The sequence below is a fragment of the Mixophyes fleayi genome, chromosome 3 (genome assembly GCF_038048845.1).
Source record: "Mixophyes fleayi isolate aMixFle1 chromosome 3, aMixFle1.hap1, whole genome shotgun sequence".
Classification (NCBI taxonomy): Eukaryota; Metazoa; Chordata; class Amphibia; order Anura; family Limnodynastidae; genus Mixophyes; species Mixophyes fleayi.
Window position 1 is genome coordinate 138,446,212 of NC_134404.1, and position 17,019 is coordinate 138,463,230.

At 39.7% G+C, this 17,019-nt stretch overlaps 1 protein-coding gene across 2 annotated transcripts in view; it reads left to right on the forward strand.

Moving 5' to 3' along the window:
• THPO (thrombopoietin) overlaps positions 1–17,019 on the forward strand; it is a 73,316-nt gene that overhangs the window by 1,419 nt on the left and 54,878 nt on the right. The window contains exon 1 of one of the 2 annotated variants that reach the window (XM_075202454.1): positions 1,923–1,983. The exons of the other annotated variant lie outside the window; for it this stretch is intronic. The gene's annotated coding sequence lies outside the window, so the exon portion shown is untranslated. Of the gene's footprint in view, positions 1–1,922; positions 1,984–17,019 lie in introns of those variants that run through there. 2 annotated transcript variants of the gene reach the window in all.

A 17,019-nucleotide genomic window follows, 5' to 3' on the forward strand; every position in this document is an offset into this window, starting at 1 on the left:
AAGCCCGGGGGGCACACAGGCGGCCGCATCACGTGACACGTGACGCGGCTGCCTGTGCACTGTGCACTGCATCACATAACATGCGATGCGGCCGAAAGTAAATAAATATAAATATTGCATCGGAGGAGGGGGAGGGGAGCGGCCCTAACAGCGGTTGGACTGAGCGGCCCGGGGGGTGGCGCTGCCCCCCTGCCCCCTGGCCCAGCCCGCCCCTGGGGGGGGGATGGAAAGGGTCTACCAGCTTAATAGTACATAAAAGGCATCATCTTAGAGTTAACATAGTGCTCACTCGCAAAGGGAATTGACCAGCGAACTTTCTTCCTGCACATAGTTTCCTATTTTGCTTTAAACATTGATGTACTTATAAATCAGCAGCATAAAGTCCAGTATTATAATGTCAGGGTTTCTGATATTTCTATATTGGTTGCTAGTTTGATGGATTCCAATGGCAGAAACAGTTTATAGTGAAAAAGGTGTTCTGCACTTGTAAGTAAAGAGGATGCTCTTGGGGACTCAAGTGTAGTCCAGGAAAAGTCAGGAATCCACAACCAGAGGTAGTCATCCAAGAGCCTGGGGTTAGGAGGCAGAGAAAGTAGTAATCCAAGTGACACATGTCAGGAGCCAGAGATGTTGTGGTCCAAGAGCCAGAGAGGTAGTCATCCAAGAGCCAGAGAGGTAGTCATCCAAGAGCCAGGGGTCATGAGGCAGAGAGTTAGTCAGGGGTTAAAGGACAGGAAAGCAACCAGAATTCAGAATACTGGTTCACAGCTCAATAAGCTGGCCAGGTGTGGCTCACAGGAAGCTGCTGTTGACAAGTTTCAGGTGCTGGCAACTCATTACCAGCAGCAGGTCATTATGGTATTCTTTGGTGCATGTCTACACAGGTGAAATTATAAATATGTGCCTATGACTTACTGCAAAAGAGACTGCACTGCTGCAAACCAGAGGCAGCAGTTCAAGCACCAGGTTCGTCATGTTGGCTAAGTGTTCTATAGTACCCAACAATTTAATTTGCTATGATCATCCAAGTTCCCTGCTTGAGTGATGTCACAGAAACAATGGCTGATGGAAGATTAAATATGGCAAGAGTGTTAGGAAACACTGCTGGTATTCTAGGGGAGTTGAAGGGTGCTTAGAGGGCCTTGTTTATACTCTTTACAGATGCATATTGTTCCATAGGAGTAATATTTTTATTAGTGCGATATTAACTTGCATTTACTGTTATAGTGCTACTTTATTAGACTTTTTTATAAATTAAATCCACCTTTGCATATTTTTTCTTCACTAAGCATGCAATTATATGTACAACCCCTAGCATAGTATATTTAATATTAAGTGCAGCTGAATTATATTTTATCCAGTGTGAGGGAGACCATATGTGGTCTATAGCAACTCAAACTCGCCCGCAATGCCATCCCTCTGACATTTCTGGGTTTGAAAAAATAATTTGAATAAAGGGCCTGATTCATTAAGTGAAGCTTTTTAAAAATAATGCACATAAGTAGAGTATACGCATGACTGAATTCAACAAAGAGTAGATGTGAAGATACGTGTAGTGATGAACACGGGTGTAGGTCTGCTCTGCTTTACTAGACAGGACCCTGCAGAATATGTCCAATACCTACGTGCAACATAAACTCACAAAAGAATGCATAGAAAAAAATATTTAATTAATATCACCTGTTAATAATAGTTTTTTTTTTCATGAAATACAATTATTATGATGTAATGAGTATCTACTGTACATAAAATACATTTGTACAGTTTTTCCTGATTGCAAACACATGTTCTAGCATACATACTCAGCTGTCATCGGCACTTAGAGTAGACCTGCAGCTGGAGCAACAGATACAGCTGAAGAACATGCACATGAGAGATGCCCAGAGTTCGAATTGTACGCTGCTGCTTGCACATGAGCTTGGCACTGACTATGGATGCACGCCCTTTCCCCGTCCCGTTGCCTCTCTGAAATCGTAGGCTGAAGTAAGTGATCTTTACACTCCAAGATGAACTGAATGTGGCTGCGTTCTGTGGCTTATGGTTCTGGGCATGCACAGAGTAATTGTACGGGTTATACGCACAAAATCGCCCCATACTTCCCTTAATGAATCAGGCAAAAAGTATCTAGAATTTGTTCAATTCCGGTAATTGCTCAGCAGCTATGTTCTTTTAATAGGTAGATATAATGCAAGTAATAGTCAGATTTGTTTTGCTGCTTCTTTAATCTAGTCTTTATGATGACATTTTGATTTCATTTAGGCTTTATGCTTTTAAGATCAGACATTTGTGTAGCTGTGTCTTTCTCCTGGTTTTTCCTCCCATGGACTAATACCACCAGTCCAGAAAGCAGCGATATAAATTTAGATGTACTAAAGCAATAAAACTATGATACAAAATTACTGTTACAACATCTTAACATGATTGCACCATGACTTGAAATTTGCTGGGTACATTAATGAAGTCTTAGAAAGTGATTAAACATCAGTAGTACTCTTAGTATATACTTTAACAATACAGTAGTTTCATAGTAATAGTTTTCTCGCTCCTGAACTTAGTACTTACTTTTTTTACCTGAATTAACCTCATCTTAATTAATGTATTGATGTAAAAGGCTTGCTTTAAATCAGTTCTAGGTTGGTAGAAAAATTCCAGCTGAATGGATTGGGTAAAGTTGACCTCTCTGTAGAGTGATCTTTTGTTGAGAATGACAATTATTTATCTACATAAATGATGACTACTGATAGTTTATTTTCTAATGTAACACTGTATCTAATAGATTTATGTTCAGCATTCAGACGGTGGTTAGGTGTGGACATCACAGTTAAATATATTAGGCTCTACTGTTCAGCACACAAAATTTGATTGTGTTTTCATGTTATTTTTATTTGGTACAATTCAGCAAGAAATACCAGTTTACACAATGGGTGGTGTTTAGTTATCAAATAAGTAAGATCTTTATGGATGCAGATAGAAAATAAAATGATACATTTAAATTTCATAATATTGTACTATGTATTGGACTCGTTATATAGGTTTATTCAACCAGGTAAATTTGTACACTTGTATTGCAAAGGCTGCGTGGCTGCTCTGTAATTACTTCATATGTGTGCTGCATGCCCGAGGTTTTCACTGTGCAGTAGCTTAATTTAATATTTCATACATGTTTTTTTCAGGTAACCTTAATACTACACAAAACTAGCATGCATTACAGATCTGTGTTCTGTAGGCTACATTCTTGGACCTAAGTATGATCTGCTCCAGAGCTTCCCATTTAATTTTGATGATAATAATGAACACATAAGAAGTGTGAAACTGGCTAATCTTTCATTTACAGAATTTTGAGGCACAATACAATACTTAACAAATATGTCCCATCTTATAACTTGCTGCAAGTTAGGCAATGTTGTTTGTTATATCATATCAAATGCCAAGCATACAAATCTAAACTATATCTGGTGCCTAGCATAATATGCTTAATCTTGCCTAACGCCAACTTTTTAAACAATGACTAATTACTGCTGCCAAATTTAATACACTTAGCAATATCTGCTGCCACATACAATGTGGAGTCATAACTGCTGACAGGGGTGGAAAACGGAATCTTTGGGACACATTGCAAAATTATCATGCTGTTCCATCTCTGTGGGCCCCCGCACAGCTCTCAGATGGCATTGCCAGGACTCTCCCACCTCTGGGCCTGTAGCAACTGCACCTATGCAGTGGCGGCAGGTCCACCACTACCTGCTGTGAAGTACAATATGCTAAACAATATTTGGTTCCAAGCACACAAAACTAAGCCATGTATTGTGTCAAATATAACTGATGGCTCTAATATGCAGAGCTTTATATGGTGCTATGTCTAATGTGAATAGGCTTCTATGGTGCCAAGCCTTAGTTCAGATCCATATCAGATGCAAAGTCCCAGGTATAATGTGCAGACTGTTATCAAGTGCCAATGTGCAGAACAATGTCTAGGGGGTAATTCAATTAGCCTCCGGAAGGTCCGCGAGACACCTCCCGGCGGAGATTTGGACAGAAATCTCCACCCATTATTCCTCACATCCTATAGAGATGTAAGGAAAAATGAGTGGAGATTTCTACCATCAAGCCAGCAATGTGCACGGTGTGATGTCCGTACTCAACATCGCCAGGAATTGAATCTTCCCCCTAGTATCAAGTCTAATGCTCAGAGTAGTATCTGGTGGCAAGTATTATGTAGAACCCTATCTGGTGTCAATTAATATGTGCGCTTACTTAACCAACTTGACCCTTGCTTATCTTCGTGCCATCTCTCTCTCCTCCCTTGCTCCTTTCACTACAGTTGCTGTTAGAATGACTGAGCTGGTCAGATGTCATAGAGCTGGGCAGCTATGCTGTGGACAGTAGCAGCCAAGCTGCATCCACTAACAACTGCCTATCACTATTATCCAATTAGTGCTCGCATTGCGATCTTATCAACTAGAAGAGCGCTCCAGGAGCTGTACCTGGTTAATAATGTTTTACAGTGGATTCTGATTGGCCTCTAGAGATGTTTGTAAAAATGTCTTATTTTGTAAAATAAATAAATAAGAGCACTCAGGAGACCCGTGGACCTGGGCACTTGCTGTGTTTACCCTCCTAAATACCTTGCTCATGTAAGATTACTCAATGGAGTTGATGGATTTGGATTAGCTGAGCGGTCTCCTTGCCCACCAAACACTGTCAGTCCCTCTCTTAGTGGTACTTGGGAAAAGAAACTGATTACATTTTGGGGTAAACTTCTAGGGTTGCAGAAATTGCATGAAAAAAGTGAATATGGCGAAAATTATGGAAAAGTGTGTCTTATTTGCCATTTTATCTTGTTTTCCCTATACAATGCCCATAAATGAAAATGTTTAACCCAGCTAGACTAAGATACTAAAAAAAGCTGTATCAATCCCCACCAAGAAACATAAAAAAATCACTAAATTATTAATTAAAAAGTTACTTCTGATGAACCTGGCACACCTTCTAAAAGTGAAATTGAATCTTGTCATTAAGGTATGAAATACTCTCGGTCATGAAGGTGTTAAGCAGGATGTGGTGCTCAGAGGAAAACCTCTTGTTCTATGGCCTTACGCACAGCAGACACAGAAGGTCAATAAGAAGATAAACCGTTTCCTCATGGGAAAGAAAATAATTAGAACACATGTCATGATGAATTTCATTTACATTACAACTGCACATAAGTAGAATAAAAAGGTTCAAGTAAGGGTGACTTCCAACATGTGAAACAAGAAGCAAAATGTGAGCTGACAAAGGTGCAAATCTTAATACTAAATGGCAAAGCTATCAAATGGTAGCAGTTATTAACAGTTCATCACAAAACCCTGTAACATTTATTTTTGCAGGGGGAGGTGGGGATCATAGGTGGGAACATAGGGATTCTAATCCATGCTTTAATAGCTCCTGCTCTGCTATTCTGAGCATGTGGGGGTGGTGGTCATGAACCGAAAGCCCAAATGGTATTTCGCTGCGTATGCTTCGGCCCCCCTTAAAAGTTCAGAACAGAGCTGGGGGGACAGCAGCACATGGACTGGCATAATCAGGCCCCCTCACCTCTGGGACCCATGGCCACTGCACACCCTGCAATGGTGGTAACTTCACCATTGGATGGTAGATGCACAAGTAAAATACCTTTGTATTTTAGGAAGGAAACTAGTAATATTTCCAATAAGCACATTCTGGAATCTATAGATGTCTATTTTTTTCCTCTTAGTATAGAGATTTTAGGTGTAATTTCTCATCAGGTAATCTTACTACAGTATAGTACTTACTGACTTGCATAATGTTACATTAATGGGGTGGCCAGATGTAACATCCCCATGATTTAATACACTAACCACATACTACAGGAAACCTTATTTCATTCATGCCTCCTTATAAGGAGTTTGATACCTCATTGAATATCATTGCCGTGTCTGTAGTGACAAAACTGGGGACAATGAGGGCTAATTGACACATAAGTGTTGGAAAAATGGGTACAATGCATGGCATTACCCTAACAATAAATTATATTAATGTATGAGAAATTGATTGCGTCACATACTAAAATTTGAATCATGATGTTAGCATTTTAGAATGCACTGTGAGAACAAGCCTATTGGAAACCATTTATCCTACTTTCCATGTGATGGTGCATTTATGAATGAGCCCTGTAGAAAAAGAAAAATGTTATCTTTCTGTGGTTCAGACTCATACATAAATATACTATAGGTGATGATTCACTGTTTATGTCACAACAATGTGATATTTATTTCTTTGAATGCTTATTAAAGGTTAACAAGAGTTTACTAGTGGCAGAAAATATTGGCGTCAGACACTCACTTTACCTGTTGAATATTTCTGATGGGTAAGATCGAAATGACAGTGGAAAATATCTTTCCTTGTGATAATATACTGTACTAATATTTTTATAAGTACAGTAAAATGAAATATTTTACATTAGATGGTTTGGTCAACATTTTTAAACGCAGCCTTTTTCTTTTCTTTCCCTCTTCCCACTTTACTATACCTCACCCCATGCACCAGTATGTAAAGTAGACCCCAATCTGGATGCTAAAGTACAAAGCTTTCTTTCTTCTTTCTTTGCTACTTTGCGCTATTCTTATTTTATTTCTTGCTTCTTTTCATTCCTCTTTCTTTTCCCTTTTAATTTTATTTTTCTCTTTACCTTGTGAATATATTTCCATTCCTCCTCCTCTATCTTTCCATGTCTTACTAAATTTCCAAAGCTTTATTTTCTCATTTCATTTTCTTTTTGGTTGTTCTTTCTTCTTTTCTCTCTTAGGGGCATATTTAACAAATCACGGTAGTGCACAATAGTGCACTTACCGTGGAATTAAAGTCCCGATGTGCCCTCCGCAAATTTATTAAAGGTGCATCGCAGCAGATATCATGGATATCTGCTGCTTTGCACTCCTGATCGTTTTTTCCGGGAACTTGTCTTGATAATGTACGCCAGCTGAAGCTGGCGTACCTTATCAGAATTGAAGGAATCCACTGCTGTCAGCTCTGCTCCGAGAAGAGCAGAGCTGGACAGCGCATGTGTGGAGGGATCACATGATCCCTCCCTGTCACTCACCGCGCTCTCTCTGCAACGATAGTTGCAGAGACAGAGTGGGGACTTTGTGCGCATGTGCACTGCACATGCGCAATTGAAGGAAGAAGAGGAACGAAGAGGAGATCCCGAGACAGTGCATCCAAAGAGGGGGGTAAGTGTAATTTTTTTATATCACAGAAACAGCAGTTTTTCGGAACTGCTGTTTCTGTGTTCCCTTTTTAATAAATTTGAGAAATAGTTCAATCCTTATCCTTGCGATAAGGATTGATAACTATTTCTCACTTTTGCCGATTAATGATAAATGTGCCCCTTAGAGTTTCTTTTCTCTTTTGTTCTTTTCTCTATTTCCTTTTTCTTTTCTCTCTTTTTTCAATTTTCCTTTTCATCACACAATATACACAACACAAAGCAGTGGAGAGAAAATGACCAAAGCCTGTTATTTAAAATCACAGATTTTAATAATTTATGGGGAGAGGCATACCAGGGAAACCCATTATGCCCCAGCTCATGTCCACCATGTTGGCTAATCCACAAATCTAGGGTCACATTAACAGTGCCCAATCAACTGGCCACCTCACACTTCCTATCCTGGTGACAAACCAAAAGCAGGGTATACTAACCCAACCGTAGGCCAGAGAACTCCTCCAAGACTGCCACTTAGCCAATCCTGAGATTCTCCTCAAACTCACATAGATTTTATATATATACATATATATACATATATATATATATATATATATATATATATATATATATATATATATATATATATATATATATATATATATATATATATATATATATGTAATTCACAGCTCAGTCTCTCACAATCTGGGGAGTAGTTGGATGCTAATGAGAGACACTGCAATTTATGACCAGTAAGTGCTGTTGTATTGTGTGTGTGTGTGTGTGTGTGGGACACTAGGTTCTTCACTTCAGAGAGGGTGATCCAGTGTATTAGTTAGAAGCCTGACAGGCTAGGCCTTTTGTTTATGTTTTGTTTGTTTTGAATAAATGTAACTGCAGCTAGCTGAGCCAAAAACAATTGACTGCTATGATATCCGTGGTTGATCTGTCTGAAGTGCAGCCGTCTACCAAGGGTCGGCTGGGGCGGAAAATTAAATTGTATTTTGGGCCACCTGGCTGTCCAGTGGTAATGTAATGCAGACAGCCTGTGCGGTCCGTTCATGGGCTCTCACATTGCATACTACTCAGTGTGACCGCATTGTTCATTCATAGAATATTGTACTACAAGCTGTAGTAAAATATTCTGTGAATGGATGATGCACCCGCAGTGAGCAGAAGGTGCATGTGTGAGTAATGCATGTGAGCAGAGGGGGCATGTCTGTATAAAGCATGTGGGCTGAGGGTGCATGTTTGTAAAGCATGGGGGCAAAGGGTGCTGTGTAAGTAAAGCATGTGGGCAGAAAGGGGCATGGCATGTGAGCAGAGGGGGCATATGGGCACAGGGAACATGTGAGACTAAAGAATGTGGGCAGAGGGTGACAGGCCTGTGTAAAGTATGTGGGCAGACTGGGGTCATGTGTAAGTAAAGCATGTGGGCAGAGGGGGACAGTGTGATGAGGGGGGCACAGTTTAATGGGGGTCACAGTGCGATGAGGGCTCACAGTAATGAGGAGCAGCATCAATAGCCTTTTTTTTTTTAACTATTTATTTTGAAAAATAGGAATGATGTACAGATAACAATCAACAATTAGTACATTTGCAGGAATAGAAACAAAAACAGGGAACAATACAGATCATGGGCATATGTCACTGGTGCTGAAAGTAATTGAGTAGCAAATATCAAAGACAACAACAGGTTGTCATTAAACAGACAGGTAAGTATACAATTGTTATCCAGAGTATTCAGGATACTATAACATTTTTTAACAATATAGTCGGGGGGGTACTGGTAGTCACCGAGAAAGAAAGAGAAATAGCACACACTTTCCTTTATTGTCACATTTCCTCATCACTATCCTTCCCCTTCCCCTTTTTAAGAACAGAGACTAATAAATAAAAAGGGAATTCTTCTTAGAAGGGAGGGGATGTTACACAAGGTATGGGATTATAGGAGCCCAAATCTGATGAAATTTATCATCCTTTTCATGTAGGTGGTATGTAATCTGTTCCATCCGGGCAATAAACCAAATATAGGATCGCAAGGCCGCCAAAGTGGGGGGTTCAACCTGTTTCCAAGACTTAGCTACTAGACATCGCGCAGCAGCCAGGACATGGGAAGCCAATTTTGCAGATTGTCTATCATCATCAATCAGAGGATAACAGAGAAGAAAAGACCATGAGTCTTTCCGGACAGGGCATGGGAGGAGGGAGGAGAGGAGGGTCCTAACTTGATCCCAAAAGGAGGATATTTTAGGGCAGGACCACCAAATATGTAGGAAAGATCCCATCTGGCCACAACCCCGCCAACATAATAGAGAACTAGAGGGGAACATTTTAGTGAGTTTGTCAGGTGTGTAGTACCACCTATAGTATACTTTATATGCGTTCTCCTTCACCAAGGTGGAAATAGAGCTGGTGGCGACTTGGTCTCTTATGGTTTCCCAATAATCCTCCTCTGGGGGGGTCCAGATCCCTCTCCCACTCCCTCTCATGCCTGCCACCTGGAGGTAAGAGTGCATTAAGAATTAAGCTGTAGATAAAGGAGATCGTGCCCCTACCCAAAGGTGAGGAGAGACAAATGGATTCATAGGGAGACTTAAGAGAGGGGAGAGGAGCCCCCCCGAGGAGAGAGCCCACAAAGTGTCGTAACTGAAAATATTCATAGAATTTAGGATGGAGAATTGGATATTTAGAGCGTAGATCATCCCAGGAGATAAAGGCCCCCTGAGATAATAGGTCTCCGACAAATCGAACTCCCACAGTGACCCAGGGACTATAGAAGGCAGAGGAGAGCCCAGGAGGAAAGGCAGGGTTACCCCAAAGAGGTAGAATAGTAAGAGAGGACACCGGAGATGGAGTCGGCAGGTCTCCCATATCGCAGCTGTGAATAATAAGGTAGGACATTGGGCGGCGAGGAGATATCTAGTTTGTTTTGAGAGACCCCATATTCAGGACAGAATTGGAAATTTAAGATAGGCAGATTCGATGTCAACCCACGACAGTGCCACAGGGGGGGCAAAGGAGGCTACAATCTGGCTCAGATGAGCCGCCCAATAGTAAATTTTCAAACCCCTACCACCACTTCTGGTGGGTCTCTTTAAGAGAGACAGCTTAATCCTAGGAGACTGGCCATTCCAGATAAATCTAGATAGACATTTTTGTATAGATGATCAATAGCCTTTTATATACATCGTACCACTACTTATGGGCCAGTGCTGTGTGATTGCCTCCTGGGCTAAAGTCTGCCGCCAGCCAGCCTCTTCCGTCTACCCCAGAAGATGGTAACCCCAATACGATCTTACAAATATAAATATATATATCAGCCCCATCTCAGCTGGAGGCAACCATAAAAGCCCCTCCTTTTAACAGGGCTGTGACCAACACATCTCCTATTATCATAACAAAATATTGTTTTGTCCTATCTTTAATTCAAAATCTTAATAACTGCCATTCTGTTATTTTGTTTTACTTAGATTTCTTTCTCTATTCATGTATTTTATTTATTGTTATTTTCCTTATTTTCTTATTTATTCAAATTATATTTTTAAAGTATCAAGGCTTACAGAACATGATGCATAACATCATAAAGAACACATGAACAATAATAAAACAACCTAACTAGAATCATATATCGCTAATCTTCCACTAACATATATACGGTAGGCTGGGCGGTTTTCCTTTCCGAGTAAATTGTCCAGAAACAAGAGGTGAGTGAACAAAATGCTTACATGTAACTGTCCCTTACTGCCTCACATCAGGTCACATCTACCACCCCGGTCCCAGCAATGTCTGTCTGCCACACATGATTAACCCTCACAATGCCTCCAGTCACACACCACTCCATTGAAAAAGCTGGGCACGGGGCAGGTCCTCTGCTGCGGTCGTGGCCCTTCTGGGTGACTTCTCTGGGGCTTTTCTTTCTTTCTTTCTTTCAGCTTTCATAAACACTCCTGAGCTGGCAAGTTTAAAAAGAAGAACATGATTTGGTAGCAGGTGAATTTCTCCATGCTGAATGCTAGTGCACAAAGCACACTCCAATCAGCTGAATCCTGTTCCTGTTGGGTGACAGGGCTTCCATCAGATTACACTTTCCTATCCTGCAAGTCTAGTTGACTTCCAGAGATCAGTATAACAACGGAAGCAGCAGGGGCTAGCTGGCAGACTTTAGCCCAGAGGGCAAGCACACAGCTCTGGCCCATAAATAGCTGTCCATCCTTAAAGGGTGGTTTTCGGTACAATATATATTTATCAATACAAAAAAGGCTATTTTAGTATTGTTTAACTCAGCAATACTTTATTACTATAAAGGATAAATCTTATATATGGAAGAGAAATATGGCAACAACAAGCAAACCTCACTTTATATTGCATTTTATTTTTTAAATCTTCTCCCTACAGCACCTTTTTTTTTACATACCTGGCTGATTATAATTGGGTATATATCTATATATATATATATATATAGCACCATATAGCTATAAAATCACAATGTTAAGAACAATAACTAACAGATATGTCTACCCCATCCATCACACTGTTTCCCCATCCATCACACTGTTTCCCCATCCATCACACTGTTTCCCCCTTCATCACACTGTTTCCCCCTTCATCACACTGCTTCCCCATCCATCACACTGTTTCCCCCTTCATCACACTGCTTCCCCATCCATCACACTGTTCCCCTCATCACACAGTGCCCTCTCATCAGCTAATAACTGCAGTGGCTGGCGAAAAAAACATCAATTTCCTAGGATATCATTGCCACAATCTGTCTATGTAGGGTCTTTGTGTAGTGGGCTAATCAAGCCCCAATAGGGGTTGGGCCCACTGTCATCCCACTGCGACCATGGTTCCATCACTGTTTAATATCAGTGTGTGCGTGTGTTTGTAAGAATAGGATCTTTCTGCAATAAGACAGTATGAACAATGAAAAGATAAAGTGGATATAAAATCCCCATACAGAAACATCCTTTCTTCTGCCCTAAGAAGCAAACCATGGTAGTGACAAAAACAACCTGTCTACTGCCTGATTAAGTAACAATTAGTACATGCTGCATGCAGCATTCTCTCATATGAAGTACAGGAATCTATCTGACAGACAACTTTGTCTCCTACTCAAAGCAATCTCACAGAAAAAAAACAGCTTTCAGAAATGCTTAACACTTTATTATGATAGTGTTCTTATAATTTATACTTATGTTTCTGGCAATTCCAGGACTGTCCACAATGTCATCATGTCCTTTTGCAAATCTGGCACCTGCCTGCACCTGAAGAGGTGGGATGGGGGAAAGGCGTTCTAACATTGGCCGAGTACAGTAAAGGTTTCGTTAGGTAAATGTGGCTCATGCAGTCCTGTCGAAACACATATGTACACATGGTAGTAGGTATATATTTTGCACATGCTAGAGGCCAAGTGCAAATACTTGCTGGTGATGATGACTCGTTGGAAACCAAGCTCATATACAGTCGATGTGGAGGAGTCTGCATATGAGTGGAAATACGCTTGTCTCAATTCTCTTTAATTCACTCCTTTTTTTGGCCAACTATGCATCACCCCCTATATGTGTATGTGTGTACATGTGTGTGTGTTTGTAGGGGGGTAAAGATGGAGCTTGTGACAGAACAGTCACATTTTAACATTTTCCAGTAGTTCCTTGGAATGTATTTCCTGGACATTGGGTTGTATTCACTGGACATGGGATTGTATTGACTAGTTGTAGAGTTGTAGTTATCTCACCAACTATTCAAAAAGCAAGACTCGGATTAAACAAGGCAGGGCCCATAGTCCACCCAACATCCACCTGGACATGCCCAGGTTCATAAATTGGGTCTGTCTGTACAAATTTAGGAATATTGGGACATATACTGGTCATATATATGTATGAATAAAGTGGTCATGAGATGCTATTCATTGCTGTACATATTGGTGATTGCAGGAAATACGCTAGACAATGCTCAATATATCATGCTATCTAAGGCTGGGTACACACTACAGAAATTCCCGACCAATGTGTTATCTACAATGATTGTACTTACGACTGAACTTCCGATCGCTCGGTAGATTCATGAGAACACCTTTGTGGTTTATTTGGTGCATTTGCAAGACAGATAGACTTCAAATAAAGGGAAAACCAATGAACATGTTCACAACACATCTATGGTCTTTGGGAAACACACAGGGCCTGAGTCATTAAGGAGTAAAGCAAAAAAAGGAATAAGTTTGTTCCTGGACAAACCATGTTAAAATGGAATGGGTGCAAATAAGTTTATTATTTTGCACATAATGAAAATACTGGCTATATCTTCATCTAGCAAACAAATAATTGATATCTTTATTCTTGCACTTAACTTTAAAGTTGATCTAGGACATGCCCTATGCCCACTATAAATCTGTCCCAACATTTTATATTTACCTCCCACTCAAATCCAACATGGTTTTGCCCAGGTGCAAAGTTACTCCTTTTTTATGCTTTGCTCTCCTCAATGACTTAGACCCACAGGATGGATGCAGGTGAAACATTATGCAATGTGACATATTCAATATACAACTATGCAATACACAGCTCTGTTCTATTGGTCCAGATAGTACAGACACCAGTGTCTAATGATGCAAGGAGATATATGCAGTACACATCTGTATACATTGCTGCCTACTCAGCCATTACTTTAAGAAAGTTTTATACACATAGAGGTTTTAATGGCCATAATATGTACAATCATTGCACATAAATCTATGACTACTATGTCATTGTATTTCAAAAATAATTACATATAATAATACGAAATCAAATGGATGGACACATGTCACATCAGGAAATAAATGACACTTTAATGAGAATATGTACGAGGTATGTCTATTAAATAACGAGACTGATTAAATAACTCACCTTTATTTATTGGTATTACAAATTTAATGTTTGTCCCCTTCAATATACTCCCCATTTGCACTAATACATCGCTGTAGTCTTGTTTTCCACTGGTCGAAGGCATGGAGCAAATCAATTTCTATCACTTGTTTCAACATATCTGCCGTTTTCGTCTTTACAGCATCAACTGACTCAAAATGTGTCCCTATTAGCACTGATTTAACTTTTGGGAAAAGATAAAAATCACAAGGTGCTAAATCGGGCAGATATGGAGGATGTTCAAGTGTAGTAATGTGTTTGTCGGTCAAAAACTGCATCACAGAAAGTGCTGTGTGAGGAGGCGCATTGTCCTGGTGAAGAAAAAAACCATTTTTCCACAGTTGCGGCCGTCTCTTTCTGACTCTTTCTCTCAGCTTTTTCAAAACTTCCTTATAATAATGCTGATTAACTGTTGTGCCTTCTGGAACCCATTCTTCCAAATTACACCCTTGATATCGAAAAAAGCAATGAGCATTGCTTTGAATTTTGACTTGCTTTGACAAGCTTTTTTCATTCTTGGTGATGGTGTTTTCCAGTGCATTGACTGTCTTTTGGTTTCAGGATCGTACTGGAAGCTCCAGGTCTCATCACAAGTGATTACTTTATGAAACAGGTTTGTATCTGTGTCAAGTTGCTGCAGAATGTTAACACAACATTCCTTGCGATGTTCTTTTTGCTCTGGTGTGAGAACCCTTGGGACCATCTTTGCACAAACTTTCATCATGTTAAGATCCTCGTGCAAAATTTTCCATACGTGTCTTTGTCAATGTTCACGGATTCAGCTATCATTCCAACACTGAGTCGGCGGTGTTTTTGAACAATCTAACTGATTTTTCTACATTTTCTTTGGTTCTTGAAGTGCAAAGTCTTCCAAGGCATTCATCATCTTCGACATTCTCTCGTCCCTCGCTAAATCTTTTGTGCCACTCAAACACACGCGCACGAGACTGGCAGTCATTCCCATAGGCCATAGTAAGCATTTGAAACCATCTGTTGATGTTTTGTGCAATTTTACTAAAAATTTCAAATTGACACGTTGTTCAACTTTTAAACTTAGCATTTTTTCGGCACTCTACAGAAAACACAGCCAAACTAAATGGCAACTCACAGTCAACTGAAAGTCATAGAGTGTTGCAGCTTGTCATGCAGGTTCAAACAGGTTCAAGGTTACTACGTATGTAGTTATAACTGGTACTGACTGCTTTGTTTAATGCGATATTGACCCGAACGGTCGTTTATCACTAGATTGACCCAATAGTCAGCTGAAAAAGCTTTAGTGTGTGCCCAGCCTTAGTATCTTGTATAATTCATGTGTCCTTCTTTTACCTAGATACTTGACAAAGAAAACATCCACCCTCTCACCCACAAAAAGACACTTTTGGTAGTAAAGAGCATATCATTTACATTGATTTGTGGCAGTTTAAACTGTAAATATATCCCTTCTTTGAGGATGTCACATTGGCTAAACTAGTGAATAATACCGTATTTCAAAACAATTGCAGATGATTCATATTATGGCAGACTTCTAGACAGAAAATAAACAGTAATGAGACTCTATATCTCAGATCATTCCACAACACTGGAGACACTTATATTTGAAGTGTGTTTTGTCATAGACTATATACACTTATCAAACGTTTCAGAGACATATAGGTACAGATTCAGTTCTGGGGGCGGGCATCATTACTGTTAGTACGGTAGTTTTAACATGGGGTTTTGCCCGTGGCTCAAAGAGCTGCGAGCAAAAATCAGCGTTGAAATTACCGTACTAACGGTAATAATGAGTATCTATTACCGTACTAACGGTAATAATGAGTATCTATTACCGTACTAACGGTAATAATGAGTATCTATTACCGTACTAACGGTAATAATGAGTATCTATTACCGTACTAACGGTAATAATGAGTATCTATTACCGTACAAACGGTAATAATGAGTATCTATTACCGTACTAACGGTAATAATGCGTATCTATTACCGTACTAACGGTAATAATGCGTATCTATTACCGTAGTAACGGTAATGATGCGTATCTATTACCGTACTAACGGTAATAATGAGTATCTATTACCGTACAAACGGTAATAATGAGTATCTATTACCGTACTAACGGTAATAATGCGTATCTATTACCGTACTAACGGTAATAATGCGTATCTATTACCGTAGTAACGGTAATGATGCGTGCCTATGTTGTTCTTAAGAACTACATGGGGAATGGAATCTACCCCAATATGGTAAATTTTGTGATAGTTTCCTCTCTTCATCAGATAAAACTTTCTGCCCTTGTAGAATATTTTTAGGTATACAAATGCTGATGCTAAATCTGGACCATTGTGGGGCTGTGCCATAGCTTTTGCTCTAATGTATTGGTAAGAATTTTAAAAAAATTTTTAGGTGGAAATTGTTCCCTGATCTATGATTCACCACAAATTGCAGTTAACAATAATACATCTGGGTTTTCCCTTGTAAGCTACAATGCTTTGGTGCTTTTTGGTGATCATAACTCACATTGCACACATAAGTCATATTTTCTTTCCTTAACTACTTAATGATCGTAGGGTTTCATGACCAAATTTTTATGTTTTGATAATGTGACAGTTTTACTGGAAACTCAAATGTTTATTTGTTAGTCTATCAAAGCACATTTTTAGTTGTATTTCTTTCAGGAAAGACATGGCTTTCATTTGGCAGTATATTCCCTTTTCTTTATAATATAGGATTTATGTAGGGGAAAATGGGCAAAATAATAAAACAGAAACTTTTCAGTGATTCAAAGCTACTTTTAAGTAGTTAGTGCCAAACCCAGCAATACACCACAAAAGGTTACCCAGCGAGTTTCCCTAACTATAGACAGTGGTGTAGGAAGGAACCATTGCATCTGGAGCAAGCACATGCTATGGC